A 21420-nucleotide genomic window follows, 5' to 3' on the forward strand; every position below is an offset into this window, starting at 1 on the left:
CTCAAGATTGCTTTGGCTATCTGAGGTTTTTGTGATTGTCCAAGCAGCCTACTTTTTTCTTGGTGGCTCCTTGTAGTTGATGTCATGCCAGGACCCATCAGTGTCCCAAAGGGGAGGAGGATCACAGTCAGCCCCTAGATGGAGGCTGGTTTGAAGCGGGACCCTCAGGCAGCTGCTTGTAAAGTATGTAGTCAAACCATCCATCAGGCAGAGGTCTTAAAAGTTGGAACACTAGATGTGGGGTCCAAACCTTTTGCTCCTGAGGGAGAAGCTGGGATTGGGAGTTCCCTCCTGGTTGTATGGCACTCTGCTGGGAGTAGGGTTTATGGTGAGTGTGCGTCTAAGTCTTTCCTACCCATTTCTATGTGGTTATTTTGTCACTCAGTCTATGTGTAGTAGTCACTCATCTAGTTTCTGGATTTCTCTCAGAGGAAATTGCTCCATGCACAGCTCTACATTTTGTGTGTCCATGGGAGGAGGGAAGTCCAGGAGCCTCCAAGGTCTCCATCTTAGTCCCTCCTCTATTATTGTTATTTTAGAATGAATTAAATATTGCTTTTTTTATTTCTAAAAAGGCAAGCATCAATAGATGAAATTCACATAAACAAAAGCTCTCTGGGGTTCTGAATAATTTTTGAGAGACCAAAACATATGAGAACCACTGTTCTAGCCCCTGATTGTGTTTTAATAAGGATGGTTGGTCTAGGCTCTATGGTGATCATAACTCATCGTCCCTCAGGGAATAGGCTGACTGCAGCATTGTGGGTCGCCATAACAGAGGGAAGGTGGGCTATAAAGCCTTGAACTAGCAATTAAATGCTGCAGCCCGGAAGTGGCATATATGGCTTCCACTCATAGCTCATTGGCCAGTACTAGTTTCATGGCTCCATCCAACTGCAAGGGGAGGGGGAATGTGAGCCTCTCCTGTGCCCAGTTCCGTGAAAGAGAGAAGGGTGGTAGTGGCTGAGCACCAGAAGTCTCTACCACACCCTGCTTCATTTTTCTGCACAACATGTATCACTACCTGACAGTCCTATTAGATATTTAATTGCTTACTGACTCTTTGCCCTCTGAAGGGAGGGTAAGCTCTTTTTTTTTTTTTAATTTATTTATGTATTTTTGCTGTGTTGGGTCTTTGTTTCTGTGCGAGGGCTTTCTCTAGTTGTGGCAAGCAGGGGCCACTCTTCATCGCGGTGCGCGGGCCTCTCACTATCGCGGCCTCTCTTGTTGCGGAGCACAGGCTCCAGACGCGCGCAGGCTCAGTAGTTGTGGCTCACGGGCCCAGTTGCTCCGCGGCACGTGGGATCCTCCCAGACCAGGGCTCGAACCCGTGTTCCCTGCATTAGCTTGCAGACTCTCAACCACTGCGCCACCAGGGAAGCCCCGGGAGGGCAAGCTCTTTGAGGGGAGGTCCCTTGTCTTGCTTTGTTCACTGCTCAATCTTCAGTGCCTCACACTGAGTCTGGCATATTGTATGACCTTGATAAAGGGAAGTAATGGATGAATGGAGTAAGAGTGTTGACTGTCCTCCCGGGCTCTCTGAGTGGTTGTAGTTTCAATTGGGGGCTGCATCTCAAAGTGCTTCCTGAGACTGAAAGTGCTGGAGATGCATGAGCTGAGCCTGCACATGGGGCTCCTTGTATCTAAATTACAACAGACACAATTCTAGACGCTGGTGCTAAGCAAAGCCAGGGGCCCCTGTGCAGCTTGTGCCTGGAGGTGGGGTCTTGTTCCAGGTGAGTGGGTGAAAGATTCCCATGGTGAGGACTAGGGGTGTGGCCCACTCATGGAGAGAGGATGGCTGTATCTGGTCAGGGCTCCCTTTTCTCCTGGCCAGTCCTAGCTGTGGGCAAGACCTGGGCTGCAGTTTCTGTGAGGGATACTCCAGAACCAGCCCTGGGGATTCCTGCAGAAATGACCCCACGTGCATGACCTCAGGTGAAGTCTGTTAGGTACACAGCTCTGCCTTTTCCCTCCAGAACACTGGTCTCATCAGCCAATCCCACTGGATCCTTACATCTGACTTGGGTCGGGTCAGGGTGTCATTTCTAATAGAGAGCTTAGCCTTGCTGGGGAGTGGGGGGAAGGACCAGGTCATTTGGTAGGGACAGTTGGCACTTGGAAGGGAGCTCAGTGCCGAGCCCTGAGCATAGGCAATCGTGTGGCTTGACTGACCTGTTCCAAGATGTCCTGAGACAGAACTTGTTTGGGGATTTTCATGCCCTTGTTGGAGGAACTGGCTCAGAGTTGGGAAAAGATTCCTGAGAGGGGGCCGTTCCCTCACATCCCTCAGGCTCTCGTGATTCTCAGAGTTTTAGGTCCAGCAACTTCCTTTTACAAACTCTGGGGATTGTGGCTCAACATAAAATTTTTGTCCTATTTCCAGGATAGGAGAGAGAGTTTGGATGATGTAACACTAGGATTTCTGGACTGGGCAGAAGGTTCATGGGAATGCCATATGGAATATAGTACGTGAAATCAAGGTCATCCAAGGAAATCAGGGATGGGTGGTCCCTACTTTTTCAAACTGATTCTTTGCTACTACAGGGATTTAGGAATGGGAAACACATATATGCCCATGGGAGAAACACTGGGAATTCTCAGGGAGATAGTCACACAAGCACAGACAACGCATTTCAGCCTGGCTTCCCTGATTAACCAAAATGCACCAGATGCTGACTAATTAGGAAATTCCTGAATCTTAGAGCACTTGGCTAGTGACGCTTCAAAAAATTAAGTCCAAATATCTAGTACTTTGTCTAAACACACATGAGAATAATGATAACAACAACAGGACCTCCCTGGTGGTCCAGTGGTTAGGACTCCACGCTTCCACTGCAGGGGCGAAGGTTCGATCCCTGATTGGGGAACTAAGATCCTGCATGCTATGCTGAGCCGCGCAGCCAAAAATCAACAACAACAACAACAACATAAACCTCCAAACTGCTGAATGATTAATACATCTTTAGCCTGACCTGGGAAGAGAAAGGGTCTGGAGTCAGCAGGCCTTGATGAAGCCCTGAGCTGGCCCCAATCCAGCTTCAATAACTGGCCAGTTCTGCAGAGAACCCTGGGGCCTGGATCACACATGATTTTTAAAGCAAACGAAAACACCCGGGGCTTGAATTTAATATGAAGCCAGGCATCATTTCCTAAGGCTATTAGACGTCATCATCAGGATGGTCTTTAAACTGCATCTTCCTGGGACTGAACTGCTAGTTCATTTCTCTGGAGCCTCCTTTTTGGAGTAACAAGGAAAAACAAACAAAAGGAAAACAAAACAAAATTAAAAATAGAATCACCATGTGATCCAGCAATTCCACTTCTGGGTATATACCCAAAAGAATTGACAGCAGGAATTCAAACAGATACTTGTCACCCGTGTTCATAGCAGCATTTTTCACAATAACCAAAAGGTGGAAACAACCCAAATGTCCACCAACAGATGAAAAGATAAAATATGATGTGGACAAACGCCATAGAATATTATTCAGCCTTAAAAAGGAAGGAAGTTCTGACATACGCTACAACATGAACATGAACCTTGAGGACCTTATGGTAAATGAAATAAACCAGTCAAAAAGGACAAATACTGGATGCTTTCATTTGGATGAGGTACCAAGAGTGGTCAAATTCACAGAGACAGAAAGTAGAAGGGTGGCTGCCAGGGGCTGGGGGGAGGGAGAAAGGGGGTGGGACAGAGTTTGTACTTAGTGGTACAGAGTTTCTATCTGGGATAATGACAGAGTTCTAGGGATGGTTGGTGGTGATGTTTGCACAACAGTGTGATGTACTTAATGCCATTGCGCTGTACATTTAAAAGTGGTAAATCTTATGTATAGTTTACCACAATAGAACAAAACAAAAAATCAGGAGCATGCCCACTTCGCCTGTGGTCTGTAGAGGTTCTTATCCATAAGGGCAGCGCCGAGCTGCTGAGTGCGTGTCCTGGAGGGGCGCCTGTGACCCAGGCTTGCCACCTGATGGCTCTAACTGGGCGCAGGCGACAGACACCCAAGGGGGGGCGGGTCTCCAGAATGTGGACTTCCTTTCACCTTCCTGGGCAGAGCTGCTACCGCACTGATCGCCATCAGAGAGCCAGGGGAACAAAGCCAGGAGGGTAATTTAAAGGGGCTCTGAGCCCTGGAGCACCATTGTACTGGGCTTCTCCCCCTTTTTTTGCCAGGCAGCACCAATCATGTAAATGCGCCCACAAAAGAGGCCCTGATCCTGTCCCAGCTCTCCAGTTGGGCTCCCGAGAGTGGGAAAGAGGTAGGTCCTCAGATGAGCCAGGCAGAACTCACGTGTCCAACTGTGCAGCACAGGTCCCTGGAACTCACAGCAGCCATTATAATGATCTAGGGCAGAAGGTCTTATCACACAACAACTTTCTCACCCCTCAGGGGGGTGGGAGGTGGGACCCCCTCTCAGCCACAGGGACTCGTGTCTTCATTCCTTATTTTCCAAACAAGTCAGTCGAAAATTGAGGTTTCTGAGCAATTTTGCAGATTCGTAACCACTCAAGATGTGAGCCCACATAGCCTCCCCAAGCCCAAAATTAAGACACTCCCCTCCCGCCTTCTCTTCAATAAGAACCTGTGGTAAATATATTGAGAAGCAAGAAAGAGAAAAGCAGAAACGTAAGTAACCTTTCCTTTCCAGCATAGCAACTCTCCTTGCAGCCACACCGCCCAGCAACCCCTGGATTAATCTTTCTTTCTTTCTTTCTTTTCTTTTTTTCCTTTTCCTGCTCAATGGATTGTGGTCAAGGCCATTGTAACGTGAGCAGTGCCTCGGAGGGGATTGGCCAAGGGGGCTGCGAGGGGCCCCTTTCACAGAGGGCTAATTGCGTTTCAGACCACCAGTATTCGGGAGCTACAGATGTCTTCCTTCATTTGCCTGGGAAGCACAATTGGACCCATCTGTTGCATTTATTCCGCCGGCTCCCCTGCCCGCCCCCGTCCGCCTCCACCCCGTCACCCCCATCCCCTCCCTTCCCTTGTCTGCGGGCCTAAATTGAAAACTCATCAAAATGTAATCCAAGAGCAGTTTGGCTGCCGAGCTGCTGAGAAGGGGCTCGGTGGGAATAAAGGCCCCCCGCCACTTTACACACGGGCCAGAGCCTGGGGAGCCGGGTCACAGGCAGCCTTAGGGAGGAAAGTGAGAAGTTAGCCGGCAGATGGGCTGCTCCACGCGGCCCTATAACCTGATGCCTCGGAAGAGGGGCCCTAGCAACGGGCTGGCCCAGGCCAGAGGATGCCGCTGCCCTGGAGGTGGTGACCCCACCTCGCAGGCCTCGCCCCTGGCCCAGGATGCTTCGATTTCAAACGAGGCTGGGGCCGGGGCTCATCACTTTCTGACCCCCATCTGCCCTCTCGAGCTCAAAGGGATTTCCAAGGCAGAGAGGGCAGGGATGGGTGGCCTTGTAAGGCCTCGGGAATGTGGCACAGGGAAGGCAGCCTGCCTGCCCACCCACCCTCCTGCACGGCCCAGGCCTTCCCTTCATCCATTCCTCCCTCGGCTCTGCACCTTGTGACGTGCTCAGGCCCTTTCCTGAGCTGACTTCTCTCTCTCCCAAGCAAGCAGTGGGCTCTGGAAGGTACGGATGTGTGGCTGCTGACCTCTTGGTGTTGCCCCAGACTAGAGGCTGGCTGGGAAGTGGACAAGGGGGACCTGTGTTTGCATTCAGTACAAACCCCAGCTCCAGTCTCTTTTGGGGTCCCCCTTCCAACACCTGCCCCAGCCTGGGCCCCGAATGGGGCCATCGCCTCCAGGAGCAGCTCCCTCCCAGCTGTGTGCAGATGACTTCCAGGGGAGGGGAGGCTGCCAGTGGGCAGGATGCTTCAGACCAGTAGCCTTGGAGGACCGCTGTGGTAAGGCCTCGCCGCTGGGCACATCTATGAATCGGGCACTAGCCCCTCTTTGTTGCTGAAGAGCTGCGGGTGCGAGGTTTTCAAACTCTCTTTTTTAACCGAAACTCACAGTAAAATATATATACAGCTGACCCTTGAACAACATGGGGCTTAGGGGTGCTGACCCTGGGCAGTCGAAAATCCACGTATAACTTTACAGTCAGCCCTCTGTATCCAAGGTTCTGAGGATTCAACCAACCTCGGATTGTCTAGTACTGTAGTAGGTATTTATTTTTAAAAATCCACATTAAAAAAAAAAATCCACATAGAAGTGGACCCACACAGTTCAAACCTGTGTTGTACAAGGGTCAACTGTATGTGTGTGTGTATATATATATATTTTTTCATAGCAACGCAACACACACACATATATTACTAAAGCAAAAGTTTCACAAAATAATACTTCTTCCTCCTCTATGCAATGCCCTCCGGTATGTTCTATTCTGATGTTATATTCCATTTCATTCCATTGTTAAAAATGACCATCATCTTGTCCACGATACTGCTTTCACAACCTACCAAAGCAGTAGTTCTCAAACATTCATGGGCATCAGCACCTATCCTTGGAATGTGTAAAAAGGCCGACCTCTGGGTCCATCTCTAAGAGTGGCACTGGAGTGGGCATTTTTGGCAAGCCAGCCTCCCCCTTTGAAGGGATTCTGTTACACCTTGAGAAACCCTGCTGCTTCCAGTGTGCTCGGTGGTCTCAAGCCCCTGGTCTGAGCTGGAAACAATAGGTTGACCTAGAGGTTGATCAGCTCAAGGTGGGGCCTCCCAAAGTCACCCCCTCCCCTGCCACCTCCCCACCATGTCTTAATGAAATCCTCACCCAGTGAGAGTGTGGATGTCAGGTCTGGCTTGGCTGGCTTTTAATGGACGTGTTCATCTGTAGCTGCAGAGTGAGGGCCCTGCAGTTTTGGAGTCTTCCTCTGCTACCATTCTAAACTGATTAGCCTTACGGGGGGAGAGGGGGCACAAGCCATCAGCGGGGGAGCTAGCTGGGTCAGAATCGGGCCTTGGAGCTGCCTTTGCTGAGAGGGGGGCGGACCAGGACCAAAGCCTTCGGAACCTGCCTGGTCGCCTCCGCCTTCCAGCTGCCGGGCAAGCACCTGCCCCCATGGGCCTCCAAGGCAATGACCTGGTTTCTGCTCCCCCCTCCCCCAGCCCATCTAGATGATAAGGAGGCGCCTTTATCCTGTGAGTCTTCTGCTCATGCACCATCTTCTATGAGATGAACAATCAGCTCCTTAGCTTGCTGCACAAAGTCCTCCATGAACTGGCACCATGAGCGTCTCCCAGCACCCCCTCTCCTGCCCACCCTTCATCCCTGCTGAGCCAGGCTGCTCTCCATCCTCAGTCCTGCTGTGTAACTCCCATACCTGCCTCCAGCCCTTTGATCTGATGTGCCTCCACCTGGAATGCCCTTGCTGACTCATGCCCAACCTTCAAGGCTCAGCACCGCTGACACCACCTCCCAGAAGCCTTCTGTTCTGTCAGGTGTCAGGAGCAGGGCTTCCTGCAGAACGACATGGGTTGGGGAGAGAAGGTATTGAAAGGATACGCTTGCACAGGCAGCCAGGCCAGCTGAGCAGTCAGGCCTTGAGAAGGACAGTGTAGGCAGGTGTGGGGTCGGCCTGGTCCTTTTGTCCCCCACCCCTTTCCCGCTTAGCCTCTTTGGTCCTGCCTGGGGACAGCTGCCGCTCCTTGCTGGTGTGAATCTGGCTCAGTGGTTGTAGGCTCTGGAAGTAAGCAGTTTGGACTCACAGCCTGCCCTGGCCACTCACCAGCTAAGTGGTTCTGAGTAAGTGACTTCATCTTCCTGGCCTCAGTTTCCTTGTTTGCAAAATGGAAAGAGCCCTGCCCTACCTGTGCCTGAATTGAGGCTTGTGTGAACTGTATCTCCACAGGAGGCCAGTCCTCTCCAGAGAGACCAAGGCCCCATACACCCTCTGCCCTCCCAGCCTCTCCCTCCTTCCCTTCCTTCCTGGCCTTCCTGTGGGTCATCGCTTCTGACCCAGGTCCTCATCTCTGGGACTTGCTGTTTAGTGAAAGCTTCCAGTTCCTTCCCTGGAGAAGCCATGGCAGCAGCATCTGCCCTCTGGGGATCATTTGGTCCCACTCAATAAAATGAGGCATTGGAGACCCTGTGAGCAGGACCCACTTCTCAGTGTTGCTACCCGCCCACCCCAGGAACTCAGGACAGCCTCAGTCCCCAATGCCAGCAGCTCTCATTGGTTGGGCTGTTACCGTGGGCCCTGCACTGTGCTCAATGCTTCACACAGGAGCTCATGTAACCCTCTCAATGACCTCAAAGGCAGGAATAGGACCATTACTATTTAATGGAGCAGAAGCCTGAGGTTCTGAGGTGTGTGGCTTTTGCTGGCTGCATACCTACATTGTCCACAGCCAGAATGGTCTTTTAAAAACAAAAGCTGATCTTGGGCAACCCTGCCTTGCCTTCCCCCTACGCCAGTGGCTCTCCATGGCCCTGGTCCCTCCGACGTGTCCAGTGTCATCTCTCACCTCACTCTCTCTCATATCTTCTGCACTAGAAACACACTGGCCTTCTTTTCAGCCCCTAGTATGGCACGCTTTCCCCTGAACCACAGGGCATTTGCACATACCGTTCCTGCTGAGTAGAACATCTTTTGCTCCACTCTTCCCAGATGGGCTCCCACACATCCTTCCTCCAAGTAGCCTGTCCCCTTGACCAGGTCAGAATTCCACCACCCACAACAGTGTCAGCACTTGTACCTCTCTTTTGTAGCCCTTGTACTAGTAAGACATTCACCAAAAAATCCATGCAGTCTGTTAAAAAAATCTCTCTCCACACCAGACTCTAAGCTCCATGAGGGCAGGGCCTGTGCTGTTTTTCCTCACTGCTTTATTCCCAGGTCTTAGCACACTGCCTGGCACACAGTAGACACTCAATTAACGCTTAATGAATGAACAGATGCAGAAAGTGATGGATCTAGGGTTTGAACCCACAGATCTCAGATGCTAAACCTGGGCTTTCAGCCTGGCCACGCTGGGCTTCCTGGGAAGGCATGCCTTGGGAGCAGAAGGTTGGGGTTTCCAAGCATTCAGGGGTCATCACCAAGTTGGGGCTGAAGGCGGGTTGGGGGTGGGGGCAGCAGACATTGTCCCCGAACGAGTGGGATGAAAGCATCTGTGGGGGGAGGGGCCGGCTCGAGCTAATCCTGCCCTGAAAGGGTTAATGGAGGTCTGCAGAGGCCTTCCCACCATCCCCCTCTGACCATCACATGGTCCGTAGTGATGGCTGCATAGTCCTGTTATGTGCACACACTTCAGTTTATTTAAGGTACTAGAAGGGGCATTTACATAGTGCCACTGTTGTGCTATTACAGCAATACCACCATAAACATCCTTATACAGTGGACTGATGAGTGCATTTTTATTTGCAAATGATAGAGACCTAATGCAAACTGGCTTCATTAAAAAGGGGAATGTATTAGTTCACGTAGCTGAAAAGTCTAAGTATGGCTTCGACTTCAACAGCAGAATCCTGGTGTTCCTATGCAGCCATCTCTCTCTCTCTCTCTCTCTCTCTCTCTCTCTCTCTCTTTCTTGTCTTTGCTCCTCTCTGTATGGTTTTGTTCTCAGACAGGCTCTCCCCAGATGAAGGCAAGACAGCCACCATCTATTCCAGGCTTATATCCTATGAGCTAAACCTTCCCAGGAAAAAGAGGTTGTTAATTTCTCATTAATTCCAGCAAAGGTCCTGGAATAGAGTCTAATTGGCCTGGCTTGAATCTCTTATATGTTCAACTTTGCACACATATGAGGATAGACCTGTAGCATATTTTCTTAAAAGTGAGATGGTAGGCCAAAGGGAATGCTTGTTTGTGGCATATCCAGTCTTCTCTGCCCACACTTGTGCATCATGAAAGTTTTTGGCTTCATGGCAGGAGAGGAGGTAAGGGAAGCTTCTGACCAGGTTGTGGTAGGGACAATACAGACATCTACCTAGTGATGGTTGTCATGGTCCTCGTGGTACCCAAGTGGCTTCAAAAAGAAGCAGACTCCTGGCCTGGCGACCAGTCTCTGCTGAGTGTCTTACCCAGTACCAACTGACTTTGCCAACATCATAGCACGTCACTCCTCTGCTTTCTGACCACACCAGATCCCTCACTGTGCCCAAGCATGATACCTATGGGTATCCTTAGAAAATAGAGCACAAAACTCAAGTGCTGACATTTCCTGAGTTCAATCCCGGGAAAGCAGGACTAAGGGGAAAAGGGAGTGAGAGAGGGAAGGAGGGAGAACAAATATAAGGAAGAGTGTTGTGAACTGACCATGGCATGTTCCCAGCACAGCTGGCTTCTTGGTCTTGCCAGACATCTTCAGAGAGGCTGTATGAGGCTACTGGGTCTTCAAACAGTCCTGAGGAGGAAAGGAGAAGAAAAATTTGTCCGCTGGCTTCTGTCTCATTCGTGGGAGTTCAGAGCATCAATTCCTGTGTCCTTCTGAGCTGTGCTACCTGGCCCTCCAGCAGTCACCAAGGAAGCCACATCCCAAGACAGCAGTAGTGACGTCTGCATTTGGGGTGGACATGCTGGGTGAGCTGGCGAGCAGGCACACAGCAGCAGCTCTCCCTGTGTGCCCACCTGTAGCCTGCAACCTCACAGGCCTGGGGGAATGCCCTGGTTAGTGCGCCTGGGTGGGAAGTCCCCGGGTAAGGGGTGAGGTCTGGCCATGCTGTGAGTGACAGGAGGCACCAGAAACAGCCATCAGGACAAGGGAAGCCAGAAAGCAAGGCAAGTGGGCAGATCTGAGCTGGCGTGTAAACTGAGGCTAGAAGCAGTTCCTCTGTACTATTGCACTGAGCAGTTACCTTCCCTAGGCAAGGCTTTCATTGCACATCTGCCTGTCTAATCGTCATATATTCATTTGCTCATCCACTCATTATTGCATGCCTACCATGCTGTGGAGTGTGGGGATACAGTGTTACCTTAGATACAACCCCTGGCCTCAGGCAGCTCAGTGTCTAGTGGTGGCAGGGAGACCCATGAAAAGTGACTGTATCACAATGTGATGGGTACAGTGATAGAAATAGGCCTGTGATATCAAGTGAGCACCATAAAAAGACACTATGTGGAGGGACACAAAACCCAAAGCAAGAGTTGCTTAAACAAGGTAAAAGTTTATTTTTCTCTCTAGGTTTTCCATCCATGACTAATGTGGCAGCTCTGCTCCATTAAACCCTCAGGAACCAGGTTCCTTTCATTCCTAGCCTGTGGCTTTCATATCTTTATCTAAGAGGGTAGTACTGTTCCAGGTAGCAGGATGCAAGAAGAGATGAAGAGGCAAAGGGCACACTCCAGTGCTCTCTTAAAAAAGGTTCCTGGAGGCTGGCATGTGTCACTTTTGCCTACATTCCATTGGCCAGAACTTAGTCACATGACACATCTAGCTGCAATGGAGGCTGGGAAATGTAGTTTTTCTCTCGACTATTTACCGAGCTAAAAGTTCTGTTACTGTGGGAGAAGAAAAGACACCTGGCAGTCTCTACCACAGACATATGACACAAGGAGGTGGTGGTGGGGATTGGAGAGGTTTCTTGGAGAGGGTGGCACCTGAAGTGTCTTAAAAGATGAACTGGGGCTGGCCATTCTCAGAGGAGGGGGAAGGACCTTCCAGACAGAGGGGACTGAAATGCAGAGCACAGTGTTGAAATACAGCCGCATACTTACGCTTGTGTGCACAGGTGTGTGTGTGTGTACCTGGAGGGCAAAGTCAGGAGCTGGTGCTAGAAAGATAGAAAGTCTCAAGTCGTGTGCCTGTGCACCTCAGAAAAACGGCATTTTGGCTTTATCGCCAAGTGCAGTGTGGAGTCTGAACTGCACTGGAATGTAGTTCAGTTTCTAAGCTGAAATGCTGAGGAAGTCAAATCTACAAGGGAAGATGAGAGGGAGAGGAAGAGGGAGGAGAGGAGGAGGCCTTTGAGGTTCCTGGGATGGTGAGTGGTGGGCGGAAGAGGACCGGGCTGGAGTCGGGAGGGGGAGACTGGGTTCACTTGGTTGAATATGAGGAAGTTAGCCAGGGGTGTAGAGAGCAGTGGGGGTGGAAGAGCGTCCAGGGAAGGGAGGGTACAGGAGCTGGCCAGAGAGAAGGCCGGAGACTGAGTTTGGGTTGTGTGTGTGTTTGTGGCAGTGTGTGAGTATGTGGGCATGAGTGTGTGTGAATGTATGAGTGAGGTTCAGCGGTGGAGCAGTCACAGACAACGACCCCCTCTAGAGTGTGGCGATGAGGGGCACACTCACGTGGCAAGAGGTGAAGGTCCCTTGGAATCCCTTAGGCAGGCCTGGAGCTGTGAACAGCAATTGGGCGTGAAGGCTGGTCGTCCTACCAGGCATTGAGATCTTCCGAGGCAAGGTGGTTGGAGCATCACGCTAAGAACTAGCCACTCTGTTATTACGGTGACTGTTAGCATCCTTGTCATCGTTGTCGGGTAGCTGGGGTGAGGGATGTGTGTGTGGCATCTGGCAGCTTAGAGAGCTATTGCTTCACGTGTTTGCTCCTAGATATGGAAACACGTCCCTGGGCAGATCAAGGACGGGAGCCAGGCCTGCTCCAGGCCACAGTCATGCGCTGTGGGTCAAGGTGCCAGTGCCTGTGATCCAGTGGGGTGTGGGTCGCTAGGAGACCAGGCAGGCCTCTGCCTGGCGGAAAGCTCCCTGCATGGTGGACTGGGCGCTGGGGCCTGCTCTGCCAGTGCCCCAGGGATAATAAGGACTTCAGAAAGGACAGCCCTGACTCAGGGCTGAAAGAGGCTTTAGTTTCTTGTTTGGCGGCTTAAAAAAAGGCAAATAGAAGCTTTTCTCCTATGGGGATCAGTGTGAATCCCAGAAAATCCCATTATTTTCCTTTGAGATCAGTGGCCTGCTCTTGAGGGCTTTCTCTTCCCCAAGGCAACAGCCCTTTCCTTGCTCTGTGTGAGTATCCTGCCCCTGTGTGTCCCCAGAATGGGCTGAGGTAAGGCGGGGGAGAGAAGGGGGCACAGGTGAGCCCCAGCTTACAGCTGTTTCCTCCTGCTGGCTACCCATCTCTTATTCCAATCTGATCCCTCCCCACCCCTGAGAGCAAGGGGGGGGGTGGGCCAACAAAGCCACTAGAAAAATGATTTTATGTTCTTCTCTTCCAGGAAGCCATTTATGACCCCAGATGCCTGAGATGTCCTGCTTCTCTAGACTGCTGCTTCGTATGGGGTCTGCACCAGGGTTGTCTAAAATTATAGTGAGTATGACGCATTGCATTATGGAAGGATGATCATGATGGTGATAGATGACAAGTATGAGCCTTTACCATGGTGCCTGGTACCAGGCTAAGCTCCTTTAATGTGTCCAACAACTCAGTGAAGAAGGTGTTATTACTATCCCCACTTTACAGATGAGAAGACTGAGGCATGGAGAGGCCAAGTGTATTAGCCAACACAGGCTGCCATACAAAATATCATTGACTGAGAGGCTTATGCAACAGAAGTTTATTTTCTCACAATTCTGGAAGCTGGAGGTCTGAGATTAAGGTGTTGGCATGGTCGGATCCTAGCAAGAGCTCTTTTCCTGGCTTGCAGACAGCTGCCTTCTGGCTGGGTCATCACATGGCAGAGAGAGAGACAGAGAGAGACAGAGATATTATTCTCTCCTCCTCTGATAAGGCCACCAAGCCCATCGGAGTAGAACCCCACCTTTATGACCTCACTTAACCTTAATTACCTCCTAAAACCCTATCTCCAGATACAGTCAAGTTGGAGGTTAGAGCTCTAACATATGAATCTTGGGACATTTGAATCTTGGGGGTGGGGCTGACACAATTCAGTTCTTAGCACCAAGTCACTCATCCATGGGCATGCATGGTAAGTGATAGAGCACTGCCACGTCCAGAGGAAAGTAAGGAATCTACTCTGCACTCTTAAATTTTCTAAGAAGTTGCCCCTATCGGGCATTCCATTCAGATAAAAAAAAAAAAAACAGTTTAACTTTTCCAAAAAGAAAATCTATCAAGCACGCCTGAGCGCTTATCCAAATTGGTCACCAAGAGCCAGCCACACATCCAATAAATAGCCAGAGGCCTCCTTTCCAAAGTCTTCATCCAAACCTGCCCGTCCTGGGTTCGTGTCTCTGGCTGTGTGCTGAGCCAGGGACCAGGGCAATACCCACCACAGTGGAGACCACTCCTGAGGGCTTGCTTGCTGCGTGCAGACCCCGTGCCAAATGCTTTCGCAAGCACCTAGCCTCTAAGAATCCTCACCATTTGACAGGCGAGGAAGCAGAGTCCAGAGCAGGGTTAGGTATCCTACCTTGTGAGTGCAGCGCCAAGACTGGAACCGGGGGTCTGTTTGACTCCCAGGCTCACTCTGCGATCCACCAGGTCCCAGGCATAGTTTGGCAACATACCCTATGCAGCCTGGACACTTTTTTCCCTGCTGGCTGCTTCTCAGTGCTGCTCCCAGAAAGGGCCAATTTCTTTGAAGTGACTTCTAAGTAGGTGAGGTGTTGGTGATCGTCCTTTCCCGTCCTGTGTAATTCAGGCGAGTACTGACGGGGGTACGAGACGCACAAGCCCTGCTTTCTGGAGCCCCCATTTGACTCTTAAGACACTCACATACAAAAGCACGTGGACACACAGTAGCTGCAAGGAGGTCTTTTGGAGATGTGCTCTAATGAATAGAGAAGAAGGATCTTTCATTAGCATAACAAGAGTTCGCAATGAAATAGGTGCTCCAGAGAGCACTTGAAAGTTGTTTGTTCTTTCAAGTAGGCTAAAAGTCCCCAGCTCTGCGGAGCCCTCTTCAGCCTGGAGCTCTCCTGGAGGAGTCCGGTATAGGCCTTTGGGATTTTTAAACCCAGCTTCTTTCCCCCGAGTCCTGGGAGCATTTTGCACATCCCAGCAGTGGGCTTTGGTCTGGGGAATGTGGACAGAGCGGTCCTCATGGGAGGCTGGGCCTGGGCCAGCTCTTCCCTCCTGCAGCAATTATCCTACTGGGGATGGCTGCCTTTCTCCCTCCGGGGTTCCCTTCACTGGGGCAAGGCTGATCGGCTTAAAGGGGCTCTGTCCCTACTGGGCCTCTTGGCCTCTCTGTCCCCCCAGGTGGCCTCCGTGGAGACTGATGCCAGATTTGTACTCACTTAGCCTGGGAGAAGGAGTTGAGGCCAAGAGGGGACTGATGGCCAGAGATCAAAGGTTAAGAGGGGTTAAGCCTTCACCCTAGAAGGTCACCCATCAGCCCTGAGACAAGTATCTCACCAGTATTTTCCTGAAACCTAGAGCAGAGGTAGGCCTGCAGGGAATGACCATTCATTTACTAAGGAAGCACCATCTTCCTGGAGTGGATGGTCCATGGCCAGCTTCTCATTATTAACTCTCTGGCTCTGATTTTGGACAAGTCACTGCCTCTTTGGCCCTCCCTTTCCCCATCTTTCCAATAAGGAGCTTGGACTTGATTGACAGTCAACGGCAGATGGTTCATTGTCTTGAAACATTCGAGTCCTTAAATGTAATTTCTGCTCTTAGGCAGTGAGAGGAAGTTAGGCGAGGCAAGGTGGATAAGAGGGGAGATGGTTGGCCCTGACCAGCATTCTTGCAGGGGCTATAACATGTTTTCCCAGGGATCTCAATGATCAAGGTAGACCCTGCTAGACTCTGATGGAGAAATGAGGGAGATGAGCCCCAAGCTGAGTCTCAGCCTCTCCCACCCGCCCATCTGGATGGCTCTGATTCAGAGGGGCCGGAGTCCATCAGGTCCCACTAGTGAGGTGAGATCAAAGCATTAGGGGGCTGGTTTGTCCTGAGAACGCGGAGAAGTCCCTCCAGTGGGGGTGTGGGGATATTCTTGCCTCTGACCAGTTAGGCACAGCACCAAGGTGTACCTATCAGGAAGGTTGTATCCTTGCCACCTGTGCAGGCCCAGAGGTGGTGTGGGGGACTGTAGTAAGCACCGAGTAGGCCACACTTGTGATGAGCGCCCTGGGGGCAAGACACGGAGGAGAAGGAAATGAAGGGAAGATAAAGAACTCCATGGGTCCCTCCCCTCAGGGGCCTTTCTGTCCCCATTCCGAGGAGTGCTCACACCTCCTCTCCAGGGTGCTTGGGTCCAGGCCTCAGGCTCCTCCAGGCCTGCCCTCTCCCATCTTGGTGGGTAGGAGGGAAGCAGCTGGCCTGAGGTAGGGCACCAGCTTTGGACAGAGGGATGACCAGGGGCCTGGTGGGCTTCACAGCACGGCTCTGGAGGCAGGAGGATTGGGGACCAATCCCAGGCTCATCACTGGTTGTGAAACTTGGGCAGGTCACTCAGCTTTTCTGGGCTGCTCTGTGTGCTCTCCATGTCTACACTGGGGTAATAATGAAGTGTCAATGAGGTAAGCATGGGAAAGCACTTAGGCAGTGTCTGCAGCATGATGAGTCCTCCATAGAGCATTATAAAAATACCAAGGAGGGCTTCCCTGGTGGCGCAGTGGTTGAGAGTCCGCCTGCTGATGCAGGGGACACAGGTTCGTGGCCCGGTCCGGGAGGATCCCACGTGCCGTGGAGCGGCTGGGCCCGTGAGCCATGGACGCTGAGCCTGCGCGTCCGGAGCCTCTGCTCCTCAGCGGGAGAGGCCGCAACAGTGAGAGGCCCGCGTACCGCAAAAAAAAAAAAAAAAATACCAAGGAGAAGAGAGGATGGCACATTGGGGGTGATATTCAAAGTTCTTGGCAAAGTCCCTTTCCAGCCCAGGGTGGGAGGAGGGGATGAGAATCCCAATGGTGAATGCTAACAATTGCTGACACTTGTGGAGTGGCTACACCCATGCAGGTGGCAAATACTTTTTATGGCATTTACTCCTATGGACAGCACCACAGAGGGCCGCTGCTACTATCTCCATTTTACAAATGAGCCCACTGAGGTCAGAGGTGGGGCTGGGTTTGAGCCAGATCTTGGATTCAGAGCCTGAGCTTTTCATCGAAAGCTCCCGTGACTGTAAAACAGGCCTCCTCTGCGATCTCAAGCCATTTCAGAAAGTGATTCGGGATCAGGCAGAGAAGAGGGATGCTACTGTCTCCTTGGTCCTGTGGGGAGGGCTATAGAAAGGGAAGCCCACTTGACCTTCTCCCAGAGGAGGGGACCTGAGTCTTCCCAGATTCTAGGGGCTGGGGCAGGAGGCTGGGAAGGGGTGTGGCTGCGCCATGTTCTAGGCTCCCCTGGCCTTGGGCCCTGGGCATGATGCTTCCCAAGAGTCAGAAGACTGTACCCTAATCCCCATTATATTCTTCTCTGGAGAAGGGTGGGAGGAGATGAGGAAAGCCTGCATCCCCAGGAGAGGAAATAGGAGATGTGAAAACGGATTTTAAAGGCAGAAGGAGATGTTACTCTGATGGCTTGGTTCCTGGCTGTGTTCCGTCCAGGACACAAAGAGGGTCCCAGGACTCAGCAAGGCCCAGCACACGAACCAGAGAATGTGGATCCAGTGGCTGGATTGAGCAGCATCCCTGATGAAGTCTTTTGAGACAGAGTGGGTGGAGGTGGGCCCATGCTGTGCCCTCTCCCAGTGGGGCTCGTCAACCCCCCTCCCCAGCAGTGAGGGATGTGGCAACCAGGGACAGATGGCAGTCCCCAGAGAGAGAAATGGGAAGAGAGTAGAAAGCTCTACTTCATTGAAGAGATAGGGGTCAGGCTGGGAGCAAATCTCACCAAGAACGAAACTTCCCTCCCTGGCATTTCTCTCACTGGAGGCCTTGCCAGAAAGGGCAAATGGTTGTGTGCTAGGGCCGGGGGTGGCAGAGCTGTTTCATCCTGGGTGACCTCACACTGTCCCAACTGTGAAATGCAGGTAGTGCCACTGCCCACCCCCAGGCATCCTCCGGGACACCTCCAGGGACATCCAGTGGGCCTCGCCCAGCACAGAGGTGGCCCTTTCTTGCCCACTTCTCTCCCCATTCACTGTCCACAAAACTTTTCAGGAATCTGTTACTGTTATTATGAGGATATTGAGACCCAGAAAAGGGAAGAGATTTTTCTTACTGTTATTCTTGACCCTAAATCAGGAGCTTTAAGAAGTGAATCGGGTTGGGTGATAAGTGTGGGGAGTAGTGGGTGGTGTTTTTTTGCCTTGGGGGATTTGATAACAAAGCAAGGGGACTGGATGACACTTGACTTAGATGATGCTGGTTGCTGGGCTGGTCCTGGATCTACAGTCTTTAAACAAAAAAAGCCTTCAATTAGCTCTAGTGAGTTACTGCAAGCTGTCCCTTGAAGCAGTGCTCCGAGACCAGCACTAGTCTCCCCTCTCCTCTAAGAGCCCAGGGTATTTCTCCTCATACTTCAGAGCCAGTCTCTGGGAAGTCCTCCTCTTCCTGAAGCCCTGGACCCTGGGGCCTCTGCAGACTAGTCTCTCTATGCCCCTCCTTCTCCAAACTGCCCCATCCTCTCCAAGGGCCGAAACTCAGAACTGGGTGGAAGGAAGGACCACCAGCCAGAGACCACAGGCTCATCCCTGCCTGGTCTTTGATAGGCAAAGTGACCAGAAGTCCCTGCCCTGCTTCCAGGGTCCCCAGCTGCACTGAAGGGGTCCGGGTCAGTCTGCCTGAGAGGATGGGGGTGGGGGTGAGGTGAGGTGCAAGGCAAGGCCAGGTACCCCAGTCACAGACTAAATAGGGACCTATCAGCTTTGGGGTCCATCCTGGCTCCCCTGCGGGAGTTTAGAAGGAAACCTTTAATTTAAGCCTGTAAAAATTCTCCCTGAGCCCCACCCCCCGTCCTATCAAAGATAAAAAATGCCTCCAGATCCTATATTAAATTTAACTTTTATAGAGCTACACGAGTTGTAGTTGATTTACACTTGACTAACAATGTTGTCGTATCACCGACAATTAATTAAATGTTTATTAATATCAGTCTGCTGGGGGTTTGCTGTTGTTCTGTATTTTAGAGTTAGGGATTTTTGGCCCCCAAGTTTCAAACATATCCTTAGAGCCCGTGAAAAAGCCCAAGGCTTTGTGCGTCTGTTTTGTGGGGTTGTGGCTGCAGGTCGGAGGGTGGCGGGGGACGGCCTGTCCCCCTCCGCCAGCCTCCGCAGACCCTTCGGGAGGCGCCAGATTGTGTGGGCGGCGTCGCCTGGGGATGGTGGGATGTGGCTCCCACGCGGCTGGGGGCAGCCTCGCCAGGGAAGCTCGGCCAGAGCGGCCCCCTCCTCTCCCGCAGGCTGGGGAAGAGGCCGCCGAGAGCTCTCCAATTGGAGAGCCTTTCATCTCTTTGTTTTTACAGTGATTAACCCATCCGAGCGCGCTGCGAGCGTGGCTCTAGGCAGCGCGGGGGGAGGGGAGCGGAGGGCAGGGCCGAGAAGGGAGGGAGGGGCTCTGGTCTTTGTCGCTTTCAGGGAACTCTGCTGCCATAGCAATGGGGCTTTCTAAGGTCGGACTTTCATTCGATTCCATTGAAGAGCCTGTCTGCTCAGTCTCGCGAGTGGAGAGGGCGTTCCGGTTTCTCCAGCCTTGCCCGCGCCCCTCACCCTTGGTGGGGGGGTGGAGGGGGGGGCGCAGCCGGTGTTAGATCGAAGGACCTGCAGCGGGAGGCGGGGAGCGCGGGCGGATTGGGGAAAGGCGGGGATGCTGGGGAGCCGAGGGCCTGATTTCGGGCACACACTACCCTTCCCCGGGTCCTTATAGGTGGGAGACTAGTCTCGCGCGCCTGCGCCCCCGGGAGCCCCTTCCTCTCAAGGGGCGTCGGGGTTGGAGCTGGGCGAGCTGTACAGCCCCTGTCCAGTCAGAGGAAGGCAGGGGCACCTGCCGGTCGCTCCACCTCTGCATGCATTTCACACTTTCTATCCTGTTAGGCGTCCGCACTCCTATGCCCATGCGGACTTTTTCCCCTCTGGTTTTTAATGTTATGTGGATTTAATCTAGTTAGACGATTTTCTGCTTAAAATTGCATTGTTAACAGCAATTGTTTAAAAGTGGGCCGAGAGCGAGGGCGCCCAATCTTTGAACCGGGCGGGTTTTGCGTGCCTCTGCTCGGCGCAGGACAGGACAGCAGCCTGCGCGGAGCTGAGCGGGGCGGGGGAGGCCGACACAAAACAATCCTCAGGCGTTCTCGCTCCGGAGCCTTCAGGGCCTTTTCCCCAAGCGCAAACAGATGCAAATGTCTCTGCAAACATCGCACAAAGCTATTCAAAAAGAGGCTGCTTCTTCAGCCCTCAATAGCCCTTTAAACCCAGTCCAATTGCTTCCAAGTAGAGGTAAAAGGTCTGCACGCATTTTTTCGCTTTGGCTGGAAGGGGGGCGGAGGAGGCGAGAGCCTTCGGAAGCGGGAGGCTGAGGGCTGCTCTGGTTCAGCGACTTGTGCCATCAACCCCAGCTGCCGCGCACGGAAGACGGGCTGGAGGGTGCAGTGGCTCTGGGGACGCCGCACCTCGGGCGCGGTTCTGATCGCGATGCTGCCGAAGCCGGTGCCGTGGGGATGCGGCTCCCGAAAGGCCGCCGGTCCTTTCAGGCCCACAAAGGCCGGGCTAAATCGCGGCGCGCACAATAGCATGAAAGGGCGCGCTCGGGCCGTTTGGGAACAAAGTGGCATCACACTGCTCCGAGGGGACTCAAAAGCTTTTAACTAGTACGCACGGTGGCGTCGCCGCGCCCTTTGTGCGCTCCGCGAGGAGGTGAGAACTGCGTGCACCCTGCCGGCCCCTGTGCGTACGGAGACTCTGGCGTTCAGCTTCCTTCGGAGACCCAGGGCCAGCCGCCAAGCGTACGGCCTGGCATTTCCTTCTCACCTGGGTAGCAGAAGCGCGCGGGCATGCCGGCGCAGTCCTTGGTTCGCCCGGAACCCCTGCGTCCTGAGCGACCGCGTGGGCCTCGCGACTCTAGAGGCTCCGGCGCTTCCTGACCCTGCGGAAGACCTTGTCGGGATCTCCAGACCGCAGGCGGGCGGAGTAAGGAGGGCCACCAAACGACGCCAGCCTAGGTGCGGGCTCTGCCGCTGGTCCCCAGCATGTGGCTAAGCAGCCAACGCCTCCAGTCTGGGGCTGGCCCTTCCGTCTCATGCAAAGCCCGCGAACTGTGCTCTGGGCGCGCTAGGCAGCTGAGTGCAGGGCGGACAAACGTGTTGGCTGAGCCCGGGATGGCCCCTTCCTTTTTCACCCTCTTCCTCGCGCTGTGTGTACTACTTCCATACTACACATTTGCTGAGGCCGGCGTTTCTGGGGCGGGGGGAGGTGGGAGAAGGGGTGCCTACCCTCACCTAACTTCCGGCCTGGTAGCCTCAGGGACAGAAATCAAACTATACGTTAGATATAGCCCCAGAGATCCATCAGCCCTTCATACCTCAAGGGAAGTCCCTGTAATCCAGTTGCTGAGGTAATAATTGCCTCACTGAAGGATAGGGAAACTCTGGGCGTCAGGGGCAAGCCAGGAGATGTATAGTCTGCAGTCATCTCTGATCCGGATGAGTCCCTAAGCTTTACCATGAGGTCAGGAGCCATAGTTCACTCCTCACAGGATATGGCCCTTGAGACAGG

Source organism: Lagenorhynchus albirostris, chromosome 3 (genome assembly GCF_949774975.1).
Source record: "Lagenorhynchus albirostris chromosome 3, mLagAlb1.1, whole genome shotgun sequence".
In the NCBI taxonomy this organism is placed as follows: Eukaryota; Metazoa; Chordata; class Mammalia; order Artiodactyla; family Delphinidae; genus Lagenorhynchus; species Lagenorhynchus albirostris.